Source organism: Pipistrellus kuhlii, unplaced genomic scaffold, assembly GCF_014108245.1.
Source record: "Pipistrellus kuhlii isolate mPipKuh1 unplaced genomic scaffold, mPipKuh1.p scaffold_m20_p_32, whole genome shotgun sequence".
Lineage (NCBI taxonomy): Eukaryota > Metazoa > Chordata > Mammalia > Chiroptera > Vespertilionidae > Pipistrellus > Pipistrellus kuhlii.
Genome location: NW_023425532.1, coordinates 1,360,713 through 1,368,075, shown reverse-complemented (window position 1 = coordinate 1,368,075; position 7,363 = coordinate 1,360,713).

The window sequence follows — 7,363 nt, the reverse complement described above, 5'->3', positions numbered from 1 at the left end:
GTTATTATGGTCTCGGCCTTACATACGGGTGTTTGTCTAGCGCATGACATCTCTGACAATCAAATCCAGGGTCAGGCCCTTGGGGTTCAAGGTCTCCGACAGATTTCTCCTTGCCCGTGAACCCAACTTTTTTTATCCTATTAGACTCATCTCACTCCTTCCAGGTGATGCCTGATGTTTCCACCTCAGAAGCCTCACTGAACCCCAAGATCTCTATGATGGGACCTTCAAGGAGCATCCCAGATACTACCGCCTCTTGGTGTGCCTTATCTGATCTCACCCCCAGGGGATGTGAAACTTTCTATCTTTGGATCTAGCAAGTCCGAACTCACCTCAGTTGAGGCTCAGCTCCTGGCATGTACTGAGCACCTCTGTGCTTGGCCCTGTTCCAGGCTTGGAGAGACAGCACTGAACAGCAGAGGTAAGCAAACCTTTGTTTGTAGAGCTTCCATTCTAGTGGGAGAAAGACAAAATAAATAAAATTAAGCAAGGAAAATACTAAGTATGCTATAGGATGATAAATACCTTGGAGGGAAAGAAAACATGAAAAGGGGACCTCAGATAAACATCACTGTGGCAGTTTCCAATGGGGAATCTCACTAAGAAGGAGACATTTGAGCACAGCCCGCAGAGATGGGGGGAAGCTGCATGATGGCTGGAAGAAGAGCATGCCAGGCAGAGAAGAGAGCCAGTGCAAAGGCCCTAAAGCATGACGGTGTCCGGTGTGTGTGAGGGTAACAGGAGGAGACTAGTGAGGAGGAAGAGGGAGCCACGAGTGACAGACTGGATGAGTTCCCCAAGAGAGAAAATGTCAACTAGAGAAGAGGTCTAGAGACATTTAGAGTTCAGAACCAAGGGGAAGAACCAGCACATGAGGTAGGCATAGACCAGTGTTTCCCAAAGTGTGGTATGCGTACCCCCAGGGGTACGGGAAGAGTTTGGTGGGGGTACGCATTGCACCGGAGTTTGGGGGGGATATGCACTGCACCGTGTTTAGCTGCGCCTAATTCTATGTTCTCATTAGTACGAGGGGTATTCAGCGTTACGAAAATTATAGAAGGGGTACACATATGTAAAAAGTTTGGGAAACAATGGCATAGAGGGAAGGGAAGAGTATGGCTTCTTGAATGAATGAGTGATGGATGAAGGAGCATGTATGAGAGTCTGTTTGAGGTGAGGGAGCTCCTAGTCTTGTGGACTCTGGTCTCTAAACAGTCCCCACCCTCAGGGAGCCCCAAAAATGCTAGGAAGAGAGGATGTGTAAGGATGTGTGCTTCTGCACATGAAAGGCTTTGCCAAAAGCTGTAGCAGGTTTCCTGCCTATTTTTAAAAGACAGCGTACTTTGAATCCAGATGTTATATGCCTGGAGATAGATGATTTATGGAAGGAAGGAAGGAAAGAAGGAAGAAAGGAAGGGACTGCTGGGGCGGAGCTTGAAGATGGCGACCGAACAGATGGACTTGTTCTGACTCCGGTCCCAGAACAGGAAGAAAGGAACGAAGGAAGGAAGGGAGGAAGGACGGAAGGAAGGGAGATGGGAAGGAAGGAGGGAGGGAGGGAGGAAGGGAGGGAAGGAAGGGAAAAAGGAGGGAGGGAAAGAAGGAAGGGGTGGGCAGCAGATGGTGGATGAATGAATGTTTAGCTGGGTGGGTGGGTAGATGATGGATAAATGGACTGATATTCCCCGTCCCCGGAGAAACACTTTCATATGTTTGTGCTTAGAAAGAGAATATATTTTGTAAATTCCAGATTTGCTGTAATAGGGAAAAAATTAGAAACAATCCAAATGTCCATCAGCAGATGAATTGTTAAACAAACCATGGTATATCCAGTCCATGAACTACTCAGTAATAAAAGGGAATAGTCTCATGAGGCCAGCACTGACCTGATATTAAAACCAAAGCCATAACAAGATAGCAAAACTACAGACCAATATCTCATGAATATAAATGCAAAAATCTATACTAATAAAAGAGAAATATTTAAATTGACCATCACTTCACAATCCCCACCAGCCAATCTAGAATGAGTATGCAAATTAACCTCATCACCTCCATAGAGACTGACAGCAGGGAGGAGGTAGCTCACAGCATGGCCTGCTTGCCCATTGCCACAGTGACCCAGGAGCAGGCAAGCATGGCCCACAGGCAGCTCCCAGCATGGCCTGCTTGGCCATCACCACAGAGACTGGGGATCAGGCAAATGCGGCCTGCAGGCAGCATCCAGCACGGCCTGCTTGGCAGTCACCATGGTGTGCAGCAGGCAGGCTCCAGAGAGAGCAGAGAACCACAGGGAGTGGGCCTAAGCCATCAGTAGCACATCCCCTGAGGGTTCCCAGATTGGAGAGGGTGCAGGTCAGGGTGAGGGACAGGCCCCCCCCCCATGCACAAATTTCATGCACTGGGCCTCTAGTCTTCAATAAAATACTAGTAAATAGAATTCAGTAACATATAAAAGGTTTATACAACATAACCAGGAATGCAAGATTGGTTCAACATATAAAAATCAATCAAGATAAATATACCAGATTAATAGAACAAGGTACAAAAACTACATAATCTTAATAGATGCAGAAAAATTTTTTAAAATAAAATTCAACACCCTTCATGATAAAAACACTCAACAAACTAGGAATATAAGGTAACTTCCTCTCCCTGATAAAGGGCATCAACGAAAAGCCTAGAGCTAACCTCATGCTTACTGGTGAAAGACAGAGAGCTTTCTCCCAGAGAGCAGGAACAAACCCAGGATGCTTCCTCTCACCACTTCTATTCAACGTTGTACTGGAGGTTCTAGTCAAGGCAATTAGGTAAGAAAAATAGAAAAGTCATTTATATTGGAAAAAAGAAGTAAAACTAACTCTATTTGCAGATGATATTTTGGACACAGGAAATCTTAAGGAGCCTACAACAAAACCATTATATATACCATATGCATATACACGTACATGCACATACATACTGTATATATACATATGAACTCAGCCAGGCTACCGAGTTCACACAAAACTTAATCATATTTCTATACATTAGCAATGAATCCAAAAGTGAAATTGAGAAAACAATTCCATTTACAATAGCATCAAAAACAATAAAACAATTAGTAATAAATTTAACAGAAGGTGGGCAAGAGTTATACACTGAAAGCTACAAAACATTGCTGAAAGAAATTAAAGGAGACCTAACTAAATGGAAAGACATCACATGTTTACAGATAAACGAGTTTATATAATAAAAAGCAGGATAATATCGAGTGTTGGAAAGGATGTGGATAAATGGGAGCCCTCCTACAGCTTCGGTGGAGAACACTTTTGTAGTTCCTCAGAAAGCTAAACAGAATTACCTGCCATTCTGTTCCTCATATTGTATGATTCCATTTATACGAAATGTCCAGAACAGGCAAATCCATGACAGAAATTAGATTAGTATTGCCAGGGACTTGGGGGAAGCAGAAATGGAATGGGAAATAACTGCTAATGGGCACAGGGCTTCTTTTGGGGGTGATGAAAGTGTTCTAGACTTGATAGTGTTGATAATTGCACAACTCTGTGAATAGACTAATCACTGATATATATATATATATATATATATATATATATATATATATATATATATATCTTAAAAGGGTGAATTTTATGGCATATGAATTACATCTTAATAAAAAAGAATGGACTATGGACACACACAACAATCTGGATGAACGTCACAGCCATTATGCTGAGCAAAAGCAGCACATAGTGTATAATTCCATTTATAGGAAGTTCAAAAACAAGCCCCTAAGCCCCAGGATCGTATATTGTTTACACATATGTACTAACGGAATAAAAAGCTTCATGAGGAAGAGAAAGATCGAACTTGAGGCAGTGTAAGGAGAAAGGGAGACGGAATTGGTGCAAGGACTTCAATTGTATCTGTGATATTGCTTCTTTTTAAAAGTGTCTGAATTAATGAGGTGGGGTTCTGTCCCCATCCTGGCGGACTCCACAGTCTACAAGAGGCATGACAAGTCCCAATACCCTGGGCTGGCATCAAGCTCTAGAACCCTGAGAGATGCCAGGAGGGAAGGAGCCAGCCAGGGAAGACTTCAAGGAGGATAGGACGTTGGGGCTGGTCTCAAACGACAAAGTGGATGCTTGGCTGGGACACTCCACCCCCACCCTCACCCCCACCTCCCGCCCTCGTGGGTCTCCCCCAAAGCGTGGCCTGGCCCCACTGATTCCCTTATCTGCCCACTCCCAGCTGCCTCCCCGCTGGCTGAACTGTGGCCGCAGACTTCTGGGCCTGTGCCCCTCCACAGGGATGGGGGAGGGAATAGGGTGAGGCCCGGCCTCAGAGCCTTAGAGTTTCTAGCTCTTGATGAAGGCAGGGCTGAGGCCCCCACTCCCCACCCTTCACTTCCCTTCCTTAGCTTTTTCTGGATCCAGTTGTGAAGAAACGGGCCATCAGGCTAGCAGCCAAATCCTTGTGTGAGATGTGCCTCCCGCCTGTCCTTCCCCTGGAGGATGGATTTCCTTACCTCTCCCCCTACCCTGCAACTGCTGTTTCTAACGCTAACATTGAGTTACCTCACAGAGCTCACTGTCTATGGTGTGCCAGGCAGGCCCTGGGTTGAGTGGCCTCTCGACAATACTTGATGGGGATTCTATGATTACGCCCATTTTCCAGGTGAAGGAACTGGGTTCCGAGTGTGGCTTGCCCAGGAATCATGAGCAAATCAGTGTCAGAACTGAGACAAGAACTAGGGCTTCGCCCTGACTGCTTTGGCTCAGTGGATAGAGCGGCAGCCTGCGGACTGAAGGGTCCCAGGTTTGATTCCAGTCAAGGGCATGTACCTTGGTTGTGGGCACATCCCCAGTAGGGGGTGTGCAGAAGGCAGATGTGCAGAAGGCAGCTGATCGATGTTTCTCTCTCATCGGTGTTTCTAACCCTCTATCTCTCTCCCTTCCTCTCTGTGAAAAATCAATATATTAAAAAAAAAAAGAAGAAGAACTTAGGGCTTGGACCAACATCTGCATTTCTCGGTGCCTACTCCCGTCTAGAAGTCGGGGGTGGTTACATGCCCTCACACACAGGACCTGGTGAGGACGGGACAGATACTATGATGCAGGGAAGGCACTTAGCGCAGTGCCTGGGTGGCTTGGCAAGCATTGTTGCTGTTGCTATTATATTAGTGCTAAGGAAAGATCCAAATCAGTATCATTATCATTATTGTTGTTGGTAGAATTAGGATGAATAATAATTATTAGTTTTTGAAATAGTATTAACAATAGTATTACTAAAAACACACACAATAGTATTATTGCTAAATTGAAATGAGCATTAGTATTACTATATTATTAAAATTAGTATTAGTGCTAGTATCAATATTAGAATTTGTATTATTAGAATTGGTATTGGCATCAGCATATTATTAGCATCAATATTAGAATTAGTGGTAATTCTAGTAAAAAAGGTCCAAGTATTATCCCTCATATACAGTAGGTACTCAATAAATAAATAAGAATACTTAACAGTTATTGACATTTCAGATTCAAGTGAGTTAAAATTACTTAATGAATTCAACCTTGCTTACTGGCCCAGTCACGCCACTATTATTACCCCATCTTTACAGATGAGGAACTGAGGTCCAGAGCAGATAGGAGGGCGGTCTATAAATGAGGGTGGGCTGGCTCCGGAGTGGATGTCCTGAAACCATCTTCACTTAGGTCACTGGGTCTTCATTCTCACCAATGAGGGCTCAACATGGGAGTGGCACATAGCAGTAGCTCAATAAATTCAAAGTTGTGTCTTTGCTCTCTTTCCTCCTTAAAACGCCCATTTTGCATATGAGAACACTGAGGCCAGAGGGACAAGATGAGGATGGGAAACTCCCTTTGGGATGGGTCCAGGGGTGAGCAGACCCCACTGACCCAGGGCTCCATCCTTGCCCTCTGCCCTCAGTGGGTCTTGGTCTCCCCATCTTAGAATGAGTGGTCAGGAGAGCTTCCTGTCGCATGGAGCTCTGGGGCCATGACTAGGTAGTCTTACCCCCTTCCCTATGGGGACCCAAGTTGGACACCTACTTTGTGGACTGTGCACATGCGTCCAATGTTTTCATACAGAGAAAGTGGCCAGAGGCCAGGCATGAGCCTATGATAGCATGAGACACCGGTTGTTGTCACTCCATTGGGGGGGGGGGTTGAGGTGCAGAGGCCCAGCCATTCTGAGGGTCCCTCTCAGCAGGGTGAGGGCAGAGCCACAGGCCACATGGGACCACATCAGTCCACGTTCCCCTGCCCCACCACTCTCCACCACCTGCCCGGGTGCACCAGGCTGCCACGTGGGCTCTCACGGACTTCTTCTCAGGCTCTCTGTCTGTCTGTCCCCCCTCTCTATAGCATCAACTTTGTCTCCTTCTGTTTCTGCACCTGCTGCTGGCCCCTGTCATTTCCAGGCTTTATCTTCCCCTTCTGTCCATCTATGTCTCTCGTTCTCTTTGCTTGTCTATCTGTTTTTAACCGTCTCTGGCTCTCTGTGTGTTTCCCTCCCTCTCTCTGTCTCTCCTTTCTTTCTGTGCCTCCTTCCAGCTGTTTCTTTATTTCTCTGAGTCTCCCAATTTCCGTCTTTCTCTATCTGTGTCTCACTCTTCTTTATCCCTCCAATTTCTCCTTTCCTTCCCCAACCCCATCCCGCTCCTCAAGGACCGGCAGAGGAACTAACCCCTAGTTCCACCTGTTTCCCGCCACCAGAGCAGCATGGCGGGCAAGAAGTTGAGGCCGCTGTCCCTGGGTGCCCCTCAGCTCCGCCCCCCATCCCAAGTCAGCCTGTTACCGCGGAGCCAACAGCCACCGTGGCCTCCATCTGATAAGACTTATCTGCTGCCCCAAGACAGGCCAGAGCTGGCGTAAGCCCCAGTGGGGTGCTGAGTGAGTGTGCCCCTGCCTCCCACCAGCCCTGGCCTGGCCCCTGGGCTGGGCCTGGGTCGTCAAGATGTCCCATGGGCTCTGGTTTAAGTCCTACTTAATCTTTCTGACTCTCATTCTTCTTGCCTGCAAAATGGGTACAGTCACTCCCCTCCTATTCCTATGGCCAGCAAGACTCACATGCATAAGTGCCCAGCCCACACCTGGCCCAGCACATAGTAGGAGTTTTACAAACATCCACTGGAAAGCCGAGCAAAGTCACGAAACCACATCTGCTATTTTCGTTTTATCTTGGCTTCAGCCCATATTGTTTGGTTGGACACTGAAGTCCATGGGAGCCCTAATCAAAGAGGGTCCAAGAATCCATGGGGTGGGCAGATGGGATGGAGGAGGGTCCCCACTGTCCAAGAGGTACCCCACCAGCAGGAGGCCTGCCCCCTCCCCTGGTCTGCCCCACCCAC